Source organism: Grammomys surdaster, unplaced genomic scaffold, assembly GCF_004785775.1.
Source record: "Grammomys surdaster isolate TR1022 unplaced genomic scaffold, NIH_TR_1.0 141, whole genome shotgun sequence".
Lineage (NCBI taxonomy): Eukaryota > Metazoa > Chordata > Mammalia > Rodentia > Muridae > Grammomys > Grammomys surdaster.
The window spans coordinates 1326171-1339841 of record NW_021604599.1 but is presented as its reverse complement, the minus strand read 5'-3'; the positions used below and the strand labels follow the sequence as shown (position 1 = coordinate 1339841).

At 38.9% G+C, this 13671-nt stretch overlaps 1 protein-coding gene across 1 annotated transcript in view; it reads right to left on the bottom strand.

Moving 5' to 3' along the window:
• The window catches only part of Prkg1 (protein kinase cGMP-dependent 1), a 1042192-nt gene that overhangs the window by 720069 nt on the left and 308452 nt on the right, over positions 1–13671 (bottom strand). The window lies entirely within an intron of this gene.

The following is a 13671-nucleotide window of genomic DNA, read 5'->3' as shown; positions in this document are numbered from 1 at the left end:
AACAAGAGGGAGGTGTCTTCTTCAATCACTTTCTGGCTTATCTTTTGTGGCAAGGTGTCTCACTGATTCTGAGGCTCATCAATTGGCTAGATTCTCTGTCCAGTGAGATCCGTGAGTCCATCTATTTCCTCACAACACACTTTACTTGGGTGCTAGGGAATTGAACTCATGTCCTTTTGCTTTCACGGAAAGTACTTTACTGATGAGGCAACTTCCAGAGCCAAAACATTTTTAAATTCATGGTTCCTACATAGCTGTCAGTAGAATTAAGACCTCAGCCCTTTCGTATAATTTAATCAATGATTGATCATCACAATTGACTTATACAAACCCAGATGGCTTGAGCAGACTTTTAATTACTTAAACAAATTTCGACATTATTTTTAGTAAAAATTGTGAAACAAACACAGACATTAACCTGGGTCAGCACATATCCAGTATAGTTGCTGTCAGCGCCTTTTCCCTCTATATCTTGTCTCACTGAATGGTCGTTAGGTGTGTGGAGCTCTAATCTCCTATGACAGCAATGCCTTCATGTCCTGAGTGACCCATCTGAGGCTATTTTGCAAGAAGAGACTGTAGAGCAATGAACAGACAGGGTAGTATAGTAAAAATGTAAGCCAGTACCATAGGTGTTTAATATCATCAAGAACTGTGTGTTATACATAATTGTTGGTGCTGTAATTTAATAACTCTCAGCACAGTAGGCTTGTTTACACCAGCATCTCCATGAATAATGCATCATGCTTTATTATAAGCGCAAAAGTATCATTAAACAATAGGAATTGTTAGCTCTATTATAATGCTATGAGACAATACTCACTGACCAAACATGCATATGTGTGTCTATAACCTCAGATAAACATAAGTGTGCACACTTTCCACCATTCACATGGTATACTGTAATTTCCTATTAAAGGTGTGTGGCATTTTGACAAGTTGTGCCTTCTGTTGAGACATTATGTAAAAGGCCACATGCCTGGAGAGGAACATGTTTTTTACTGGTCAATGTCCCTTTCATGGGGTGTAAATTCTTATTCTATGTATGAATGCAGGACATATATTGGTCTGTTTATCTACAAACTTAGCTATTATTAGCAAATCATTTTACACAGCACCCAAGGATCCACTTGAGTGCCAGAAAAGCCAAGGCTAGTAAATGGGGCCACCAGAATCTAAGCATGCCCATAAATCTTCATCTGATTTCAGAATTCAGGTTGGCATGTCTATTTCATAACCCTGCTGATAAGTTTAACAGTACGCCTAGTCATAGCATCCTTTAGACAACGCACAACCTTTTCTTACCCAGCTCGCACATTAACAGGGACATGACAGATTTCATCTCAAGACTTCCTGCCTGACCACTTCAGTTACGCCTCTTCTCTTGTAGCAGCTCTTGCTCAGAGAAAGAAAATTAAGCAGCTAGGAGCGATGGCTCAGAGGTATGAGCGAACACATACTGCTCTTTTGGAGGACCTGGATTTGGTTCTCAGCACCCACAGACCAGCTGCCAACTCTGTAACTCCTCTTCCAAGGGATTCAATGCCCTCTTCTGAGCTCTGAGAGCGTCATCCATTCACATGGTGCACAGATACACATGCAGGCAAAATGTTAAAAAAAAATAAAAGCACTTGAGAATCAACTATAGCTAAGCTCTATAATTTGATAATCTCCCCAAACCAACTTGGTTACTTTTATATTTAGAAAATATCTATAATGTAACACGAAATATTTATTTTCTTCATACCTCAGCAATAACCTTACGATGCTATATATAAGGCTCATGAAATGGGTCTGGGTGCCTGCTGCCAAGCCTGATGACATGAGTTCAGTTCCCAGACCCTCTATGGTAGAAATAGACATAAGTTGTGCTTTGATCTCTGCATGTGCACTTACACACACACACACACACACACACACACACACACACACACACACACATGAGACAGACAGGGATACAGAGAGCTATAGAAAGGAGACAAGTGAGAAAATTTTGAGTTGTGGATGTGGCTTTTACCTTCAGTCCAAGAACTATCTCAGCTTGTGATGTTGGAGAGGTAGTTATAAAACGGCCACTGGAAGTGACTTGAGTGTTGTCCACTCCAGTGGCTTCTGCCATCAGAGCCATCTGCTATGTTTCTATGTCAGGCAATAGTCTTTAAATTTTGTCAGGAATTCACAAGGTGCATTTTATTTGTGTTTAGACATCTGTTGGACTCTGCTGCTCAACCTGATGCTGTATATAAACCCCTAAGCTTGCTCCTAAATCTTTAAAGTGTTTTATTTACTTCTTAGTTTTAAAATACCACTACATGAGATTTATGTCTTTGTCTAAAAATAAAACATGAAGAGACAATTACATCTAAATCTTAAAATTGTTCTGGGCATTTTATTCTATGGATATGTGGTGTATACAAATATGAGTGATTTAATACTTCAATGACATGATTCCAGGCAATCCGAATGTATTCATCAGGTAACAATGCTTTTAATAAGTACGTAAAGACAAATCACAAGGATTTGAAATTCTTCCTTCACTCCTCTATACATGTCAAGTCCAACTAGGGGTAACATTTCTGCTTGCAAACAGAATTGAGGATGGGATTCTGCTTTAAGATTTCTCCTTTAAGAGTTGTGAAAGGGCTTATAGAAGTGTACACAGTGTTTTACAATGACACTAGCAGGCAGTAAGATACAGAACCTAGGTTCTTCCATGGCCCTCAATGGTCATCACGGTCTTCTTTTATTGTAGCAACTCTAGCTACTTTTGACTTATGGTGCAATCTGTGGTTACCTATATGGGGGGCATGTCCACCTCCCCAGCCAGTCCTTAGACATAACAAGAGTCTCCCTTAGAAGCAGGACTTCATTTGCAAATTATAAGATTTTAACTGTTACACTTGGAGTTCGTTAAGAGGGTTGAATGTTAGTGACTGGATTTAGGGTATTCCTCACCCCCACCACAAGCTCATGGGTTGAGAGCATGGACTCCAGCTTGTGGGACTATTGAGAGGTGACGGATCACAAAGGCACTGACTTCACCAAGAGATTCAGCCTTTTTTGAGTTCACCACTCAACGGATTGTAGTAAGCAGAAAAAACATCACTGAGGGCATGCATCTGGAAGGGATGTCTTATCCCTTCACCTCCACAACCCCCCCCCCGTGTGTGTGTGTGTGTGTGCGTGTAAGAATGGACTTGTGAAAATGGGAGCCCAAATAAGTCTTTCCTCCCTATGAATACTTTTCTCAGGTATTTTCCCCTGATAGGAATAAAGAGCTGACTAATTGAAATGTGTAAATTAAATTAATTACATCAAAATTACTATATCTGGCTGTGTGATTGGAATTTTAGCTTCCCTTCTTTTCTGAGATTCCAACCCTGTTTAGTAGTTGATAGGCTTCAAAGTACCCCAAAGTCTTAAAGTCTTTAAGACCCATTCATTTGATCTTCATTTTAATCCTCTTCTTTATGAAGAGTAATCTGTATCTATTTTAAAAATCTGCTCCCAAGATTTTTTTTTTTTAGTGAAAACTTCATGATATAGTTCAAATACATTAATCCTTCTTTTGATAACTTTATGCTTCTTTCATAGTTTATATTTGACAAGTTATTGCTGTCATCTTTATTGTGATTCTTTTAACATTTGTCTTCTTTTAATCATTTGACCATGTTTTGTCATTATGGTAGGCCAGCTTCAAATTCAAGATTTGGCTAGCTTTCTCTACCAAGTGATAGATTCCATGCTACACTACCACAGATGGTCTGCTGCTTTTATTTAGACTATCTCTTTGTTAAGGCTTACTTACATCTAGGATTCTTAGAAAGAGTCCTATCAACGTTTAACTTTTCCTTCTCTCTGCGGATCATACATTATTTCCCTCATGTGTCATGACTTTTCTTTGGATCCATGAAGAATGACAATGTTAAATCATGTAACAAGAGTCAATTCTCATTTTCAATGAAGAAACCACTTCGTATGTTCTGTTGTTGACTGTGATTTCTTTGGTGGCTTTCTGTGGTTAATTCAGCGACTTTTTTCCTTTACTTAAAATATAAATGCCTCTATTTAGTATTTACAAAATTCAATTTTATTCTAAAATTTACCTTTTTACTGATTATTGCTATGTAAGAATAATCTAATGGTCAAGTAATTGACCAGGATTTATAGCCAAACATAATAGGTTATGAACCTTGTACCTTTTGCAGAGAATCTCTTTTGGGCTAGGAAAGTCCAGGCAATTTAAATTTCTTCCAACCTTAACTTTATTCTAGACCCTGTTGTGTCTCTTTTCCATTTGGTATATAGATTTATGCTCAGTCAGGATACATGGATAACAGAGACTCTCTACAGCTTCTGCCTATACATGTAAATTTGCACATGTATACAAACTGATATAGTCCTACATGGCTACATGTGACTTTTCCCAAGGCACACACTAGTGCTGTCTTGCTTACTAGATTTCCCTGTTAGAATTTTGGCCAATCTGTCATTCCATCAGTCATTGTAGCCACAACCACAATGCCAAGATAGCTGCAGTGTTAGCTTTGTTTGTCACCAAGATTGATGTTCTGTCTGAAAATGTCCTGAGGCACAGGGAGTTTTACACTCTGTGTTTCAAATCAAATCAGGCCTCACTAGCAACTAGGTTCTGGCTTTCATGGTATGCTGTGCCCTGGTAGAATTACTCCCCTTACAGTATCTGGAAAGGATGAGACTGACACAGGGAAACATGCTACAGGGTTCTGCCGCTGCAGCTGAAGGGTCAGTACTCTTAATAAAAACCTCTCAAACTGTCATCTACCATTAGGCAATTTCCAGATTCTCAATGTGGTGGTTTGGCCAAATATCTGGATCCCTGCCAACCATGACAGATCTTGGAATAGAGCGCCTGTTAAGTTCCTCAGTCTCCATCCTAGAAATCTGGGTATCTCTTTTAAAAATACTTTCATCAGGACTTATGATACCGCTAATATTTTGAAATTCAGCTTTCTAAGGAGCTAAACTTTTAAAATGAGCTGCTGGATCTGGAGATGTGATTTATTCTTTGAGACTTCTTCAGGCTAATAGAAGTAAAGATGCTCTCAAAATTACCCCAGTTAATGAGAATTTTCTATAACTTTCAAGAAAGTAGGGAACAAAAGAGTGAATTTAAGTATTTTAAGGGTGTATAGAAAGTGGAAAGCTAATAAAATTCAGTTCCAGCATCCAGAAAGCACTCTGCCCCAGCATCCATTTTCAATTTACTGCCCCCTCCTTCGGTGTACATGCCCTTAGTCTGTCTCTGCCTACCCACTGATGGAACTCTCCTCATCTTCATTCTCCTCCTCAGACTCCACAAACTTATGAATCCACTCACTCACCGTCTATTTACTGTTTTTTCTTTTTGTCTGTCTAATTCTTTTCCCACCTGGTATTTGAGACATTCTTCATGCTGCTCACTCAGGCTCCTCAGGAAGGAGGGAATGATTAAGTCTCCCGTATGACAGCATTCTTTAAAATTTAATGTGCACATCGATCACCCGAGAATCTTTGTAAAACGAAGACTTTTGAGGCTAAAAGTCTGGGGGTAGATAGGAAGTCTCACAGGTGGCACTGATAACGCTAGGGGTGGGGGTGGAAATTCATACTTTTGGTAGCAAAGTGTTTACTTAACACCTAGAAGAGAATTTACCAGCTGCTAATGGTGCCATTTGAGTTGCATGCTGCCTTTGGGTGCAGGGTTTTGGATAATAGGTGAGCAGCAGTTTGAGCCATAGGGCTCTATGCTATATAACATGTTAATTTCTGCTTTAAGAAAACCTCAGAGGGAACATCAGTGGTGGCAACAACTCTAAGCAGTGTATCTAGAACAATTGAGATGATTTTTTTTTATTTATGCTAAATGACAAATTTTTGGTTTTGCTAGCACACAAAAAGCTGTTCTCCACATCTCCCAAAATACCAGTATTTCCTGAGGAAGACTGTGGTCAGTGTGGTTGGCTTTCAGATAGATACTTTACAAATAGCTGTATGTTCATATCCACATTCTTTCTCTCTCAATCTCTCTCTCTCTCTCTCTCTCTCTCTTACTTTGCATCTTAACTTCTTCTTATGAAAAAAATTATAGATCAACAAATCCATTTATTCCTAGTTATAATAGCCATAGAGAAACACAGAACAATATCCTGAAATCCATAGGGCCTAATGATGAAACGGAAACACAGTGAGGTTTCACCAATAACCAAGCAAACAGAGAACAACCACAAGTTGAAGCAAGACAGGAAGAGATTAGGAAGAGTAACAAGAGATGGAGAACTGGGGGACAGGGAACACAGGAGCTAACAGTCTCCAGGCCTCTTCACTCCTGTCTGCCTCCTGTTTTTCCACCTTGCATTTTAATACCTCCTTAAAATGAGAAAATACAAAATAAATCTCCTAACAGTGGATGATTTAGGTAGATAATACACACATATATGAAGTCCCTTATTTGCATGGGTATCCACATGGGCATATTTGTCTTTCAGAAATGGAAATGGATTTGTGATCTCACCTCTATTTTGTCTACTTAACTGATAATCAGCTCTCTATGTTTTTTAAGCTAATTAAATCAACTCCCTTGTATAATATTCGGTGCACACTCTCATGTCTATTCCTCTATTCATCTGTATGTCTGTCACTGTGGTTCCTAATGACCTTTCATCTTTCAAATTGATTAGCCTCATAAGGACAGTCAATGATAGGCCAAGCATTGTACCCCTGTACAGAGAACAGAGCTTATTGTTAGTTACCTGCACATCCCTGGAGTCTAGCGTAAGACTCAGCAACACACCTCACATAGCTGTGCAGATCTGGCTCCTCAGCCTTTCATTCATTTATAAACAAAGAGCCTAGTCAAGAGGATTCCCAGGTTTCTTCCCCATCCTCATTACATTTAAAAGGGGGATTTATCTCGAAGGTTGAAGTAAATTGAGAATCACCCATTGAATCACCATGCACAAACACACCCAGCTAAAGTGTCATTTTCTGTTGGCTTAGGGATGGGAGACAAGCCCACATGGTAAGCATTTCCTTTGAAACTTCAAAGCCAGAGAAACACATCCCTTAACTATGTCCCTTGATCAGCAGGTATAAGGCTGGCATGTTTTCTTTTGAATCCAGGAAGCATTGGAAACCACACTGGGCTTGGCAGAGGCTGAAGCTAGCGCAGGCCTGGTTGTAATCATTTACAGCTGCTTCCCAGTCTGTTGTCATCCTATCAGACTCTAATGAACCTCAAGCAAGGCCTGCCTGCTGTGGCTTCTGAAAGGGGAGGAGGCAGCAAGCTCTCTATTAGATCAGCCTCTGAGTTAATGGATGGGAGTACTGTGGCTGAAGTGGGCCTATCAAGTGTAACAACTAAGACAGACCTCTCCCACCATGTCAACTGGCTTCATTATAGGGCAGCATCGATCTCATTGAGATAGATACAAAGACACCAGACAGCAGGCCTGTAGTTCTTTGGTGGGTAACTTAGATTACATTGGTCACAGGCTTGAGTATAAGTTTTTGTTTGTTTGTCTTTGCTTCTTTCCAAAATGGAGCAATTTAATTCAACACCATCTATAAGGGCAAAAATTAAAAACATCTGAGTTTCAGGATACTTAAGAAATTAATATAAAAAAACAAAGGAAAATATCTAAACTTTCAGATGTAACCGTAAATTCTCGCATAATTCTGGTAGTTTAACACCAAAGAAATTAACGTCTACAAGCTCGCTTTGCTCTAGTGCAAGAAGCACAGAATCTTAAAAATATATGGCATACAGCAGGTACCAGACCAAATGTTGATGATAGAAAGAAAAAAAAGACATAGAAGGAGGAAGAGAGGAGGAAAGAGAGGAAAGAAGGAAGGGAGGAAAGGAGGAAAGAGGAGGGAGACAGTGAAGTCTGTTCAGTTTTTTTTTATAATATTAAAGAACTGACCATATTATTAAAGAATAACTTAAAATGTAAGTAGAATATTAATTAATAAGGGATTCACTTTAAATTGAATCTAATTAACTTTAAACTATCTATCTATCTATCTATCTATCTATCATCTATCGATCTACCTATCTATAAGAAAAAAGGAAGTATTAGAAAGGAAATGAATCTTTGATTTTGTTGGAAGTATTTGTTTGCTACTGTGACTAGACTAATGAATAGAAGTGGAGGGGGACAAAGAGGAAGGAGGAGGAAGAGGAGAAGGAGGAGGAGGAAGAGGAGAAAGAAGAAGAGGAGGAAGAAGAAAAAGAGGAGGAGGAAGAGGAGGGAGAAGAAGAGGAGGAGGAAGAAGAGGAGGAAGAGGAGGAGAAACAGGAGGGAGAAGAAGAGGAGGAAGAAGAAAAACAGGAGGAAGAAGAGGAGGAAGAACAAGAGGAGGAAGAAGAAGAGGAGGAAGAGGAGGAGAAACAGGAGGGAGAAGAGGAGAAGAAGGAAATGGTTGTGGCAGTGAAGGTGTCCTGTGAGATGATGGCTCAGTTTGTAAAGGTGATTGCCACCAAACCTGAGGACCTGAGTTCAATTCCCAGGACTCACGTGGTAGAAGGAAAGAACCAACTCCCATAAACTGTCCTTGAATCTCCACACATGTGTCATGGCATGTACACTCCATGACACACATAAAATAAATAAATAAATGCAAACTTTTTAAAAAAGAGAAAAGCATTTCATCTGAAAGCACATTTGAAATCTAAGCCCATTGAAATTGATGTGTCAGGTAAAACATAGATTTTTAAAATCAGTTATTATTGTCAGTAGGGTCTCCTCGATGCCTCTTTAACTGTTCAACAATTCTTTTCCATGTAAATATTTTGTTGATAATGACAAAGAGTATTCCTGTAGTTATATACAGTAAATGCAGCCCTGGATCTAATGAACACTGTGCTCCAAAGTTGTCATGCTATAAGATAGTTTCATGCGACAACTGAAATTACTTTAACACAAGTAGGTATATTAGAATTGTAATGTCATACATTGTTGCCTCTTCTTTAACAATGACTCTTTGGAAAATATTATAAAGAAATATCTAATCATTAAATAGACAAAAATCATAAAGTACATATGTGAAGATGTAGCATGCATATATTAATCTCCATGTCTCTGCATAAATAAAATGAACGATGTTTTGGAGGCTGAAAGGGAACAGAGGTCCACTGTGGATGAAGCAGAGCTACAGAACTTCATCAGAAGCTTGCTTCTCTGTCCTCAGGCTCTTCAATAGGAGGAGGCAGACTCCACTCCTTCTAAGGTATTTTTCATACAATAATACAAATACATACAATCTGATATTTTAAAATTTGCACACCATAATAGTATAGCAAACAAATCTGTAATAGTCCAGACTCTGGACAGATGCACTTCATGGAAATGTCCATAATACCAGGGTTCCCGATGGTACAAACACAACACAGTCATGTAATTTAATATGATGACTGTAGTGCCGTTCATATCTTATTTTTAGACTGAGAAACTATTGCTGCTTTATATCCAGCATCTACTCTGGGCCAACTACTGTAAATAAAAATTAGCTACAGAATATTAACGGTCTCAATGACCTCTGTAAACTATGTCCTAAAATATTCTTAGTCCTTGAGAGAAATTCTCAAGAGGATTAGGAAAAAGCACTTTAGTGAATATAACATGGGTATTGTTAGAAGGATATGACCCAGTGTTAATTTTGGCTTATGTTCGGGTATCCCAAAATATCAAGATTCTTAAAATAAACATTTTTATTAAAAAATAGAGAATAAATTCAGTCCTTTTGCATTACTTAGAAGAGAACTACTGGGATCTTCATAGTGAACAGAAGGTTTTGTGGGAAGAAATCTGTAGATAAACATTACAAAAATAAACTAGAAATAGGAAAAAGGAGATAGGAGAGATGATTATTTTTGGAAAAAGGAAAAACAAAGGAGACAATGAAAGACAAGAAGACAAGTACTTTTGTTAACGTTGTTAAGACTAAGGCAGCTACCTAGGTTTGGTTTTTAAAGGGAAAGCTGCTAGCAGATAAATAGAACTTACATTTCAAGCTAAAATTCTGATGTTCTGACCAAGAAATAGAGAACTAATCATGGCTGCAGCCCAGGTTACAGGGTCGGCAAGCCAGGATGGATGTTGATTTAAGTAGTGACACTTGGGACATCTCTTCATGTGGAGAAGAGGGGGATGCAGACACTGACAAGATAATTTCCAAGTGCTCCAATGAAGGTGAGGGTAGATAAGTTTTCTTCTGCGTGGTCCTAGCTTTCTTCTCTTCCAGTCAGCCTTTCTCTGCTTGTACCACAGAGGTATTAAACACAGTGTTATTTTAAGAACTAGCTTCTAAGACACCTTTTCAGAAAATAACTGGCATCAAGAGAAATTATTGGTGTATATTGGCTAACATGTCATCACTGAATTGCCATCTATTATCTGGAAGTAAGGCCTCAGTAGTTCCTTGAAGTTCAGTCCAGCCCAGCCTAGCCCAATGTGGATAAAAGATCCCGTAACCCATGAGGTTATAATGTGTCCACTAGATGGCAGCACCAGGTATGAGTGTGCCCTCAGAAATTCCAGGTCACTGGAAGTTTTGTTCTTTTGTTTTTGTTTTTAAATAACGGAAGGAAGGGCAAGGGAATTTCAGAAGCATAATTGAAGGCAGGTGCCTGGTAACGCACAAGATTCCAGATCAAAGAGCAAAACAAGAGAGTAGAAACAGAAAACAATTCCTGCCACTCGTTGAGTTGGGGCAGCTGAAGTTGATGGTAATCAAGCAATGCTCTCCCAGTGGTGTTCAAATTCACACCTGTACTCCTCAGAGCTGCCTAGAGGCAACAGCATGCTCACAAGGTGCTGGAGAACAGAATGCATGGGGTTGCAGCAAGCACACTGAAGCATCTGAATGGATTTCCGTCTGGCCCAGCCTCCTTCCCCTGTGAAGCAAATGTCCTGAATAGACATGGAGTTCACCCAGACTTACAGCATCCTACCCAGTCTTCTTCCCTGAAAAACTCCCTCTATGGTCCTTGCCCAACTAAAGAGGCCCAGTGATCTCTAAGTAAATATGGTTAATAATCATTCCAGAACATCAAATATAACATAGTTTTGAGTAACTTTAAATAACTGAACACTCAGGTTAGTAGTTTCCTGTGAAAAAACTTTAAAAGTTCACAGACTCCTGTTTTTCAGGAGTGCTTGACACAGAGTAAGCAAATGCCCAGTTTGTTAAGTGAATCCCAGTACCCAGGATTATGAGGCAAGGTGATCCTGAGTTCAAAGCTAGTGAGCTACATACATAGTGAGTTTAAGGACAGTCTTGGTTACACAGTAAAGTCCTGTTTAAAAAAATGACAACCAAAAGACCTTAAAAACATTAATTAGTGATGTCTTAGCCTCTCCAAAGATGTTTGGTTTTATTGCCAAATTTCATGACTTTACAGATGAGGAAAATAAAGACAGAGTTCACATGGCATTGGTGTTAACTATGGAACCAAGCAACAAAGGCATGCCAACCCATGACTCCTGTATAAGTACTTTTTCCCCTAAATCAGCATTTCCATGGGAATTCTAAAATTAGTGAACAATACAGGCTAAATTTTTTAATACATTGCCATATCTGTTATGTGAATTGAGGGCTTAAAGAGAAAAATGGAAAAATAAGATTGTACACTATGCATCCAAAAGCAAACAGTAGGCACATGATCTTAGGTAAGAGCTGAAAAATAAATGCCTCTAAGGGACAAATAACAAAGACAGACGAGTGGATGGCTGAGCAGGAGTGGCCTGGCTGGGACACAGAACACATAGACCTAACAGGTGGCAGCTTGGTAGAAAAGGCTGCTTCATGGAAACACAGAAATGAAAGTATGTGTGATCTCCCAACGTTTGTAACTGTAAGAATTGCAACACACCCAGTAAACCAAATCAACTTGCTTGTTAACCACCTTTTAAAACAGTGCCATGGTTCTCAGCCCCGGGGTGTCCCGTGCTCATTTCATTGGTCTGAGAATTCTGCCCTGGAAGCAGGATTCTTTAGAGTTCCCAGTTGGATCTAATTACCTAACAAAGCTGAGTCTTCTGACTGTAAGAACAGTCATGGTCAATGTAGATGCCAGCTGAGAATTCGTTAAGAATGAGGACTCTAGATTCCCATAAAATTCTGCTGCCTTTCAGATTGCAGCGAATCCCACTCTTCCTCTGAGAAATTGCGAGAAGGTGTAGAAGAAACTTTAGGTTCCCTGTCTGTCTGCTGAGCTTTTGTTTTCTAGCGATGGTTTGATTTTCACATTTTATATCTGGTATGAAGAGACAATGAAGCCAGTGCAGAAGTTAGGGTATGCTAACATTTGTCCTTTCATAGAAAAGAGCCTGAATTATGCTGTTACACTAAAGAAATATTACCTCAGGGACTCCAGGAGATGCTGAGTGAACAAAAAATAAGACAAAGCAAAGCCCTACCAAGCCTTATGGACTTTCTCTGATTCACCTGAAACCTAACCTTTGGCTTCTTTTATTCCAGATCACTACTGATTTTATCATATATCTTTTGGCCTGTCAGTTATCTTTAGCATAAATGTCACTGTCACTAACTGTCCCTTGTATAACATAATCTCTAAGTTAAAAACACTTTTCCATGTTTGGCACAGGCAGCTTAACATTCTTCCACCATCTGAAAGTCCTGACTTCATTAAAACTCCTTGCAGTGCACTCGCTTCCCTTTAGGGAAACCTTCTCCCCATTTATTTCCTCCTCCTGAGAAAAAAATTGATTATCCCTGATTCTCCCAAGGCAGCCAGTCAATAAGTGTTCAAATACAATAATAGTAATGACCAGAGAGCTTCCTGTTCTTCCTTATCCATGAAGGTTGCCATGGTTACTGTTAAATCTTGTTTTGTTTCGCCAGTCTTTCAATTTTTTTTTTTTAACATAAGACTCCTATGGGGTTTACTGTTCATCCTCTTTGTCTCCCAGCAATTCATGGAAGATCTGAGACAACATACCTGTGTTATACATCTGTGACTGCTTGACTCTGAATACATCATTTCTCACCAAGTTTTGATGCCGAATTATAAAAACATGCTTGAGTGATAGAATGTAACAAATGGGTTCAATAAAAGTCACAACATACTACTTTCCCAATTGAGTGAAACTGTAGAGTATGCGGTAAAATAGAGCCCTTAAAAGAGAACTGTGCTTTTCTTATAGTTTAAAAATGTTTTGTTTTACCAGAAAGACTAAAATTTGCCACTTCCATCATCAAACAATCTAAAGCAACCCCTGCTCTATGTCTCTGTAACTTTAAATAATAATATTTCTTATAAGACAGTTGGTGAACATTTTCTCTTGGATGATGACCCTGGTGTAAAAGGATCTTGATGCTGGGATTCTAGGAGCATCATGGCTGCTTGATAGGTGATCCAACAGTATTTTCTAATAGTGCATTGGTAAATGTGCTTGCTGGATTGTGCAGCCTGTTTCATTAGTTTTCTATCAGGCTGCAGCTTGACCCACACCTTCAAGTTGCATATCCATATGTTAACTACTCAGCATCTACGAGCTACGGGTGCCTGGGTACCTTCTCACCCATTCCTTATATAAACTCAGGCTAAAGATTTGGTTAACTGTATTTCATCTTTGTCAATTCTATTCTTATGTGACATTTTTCAGATAACGAAGTGTCCAATAACTA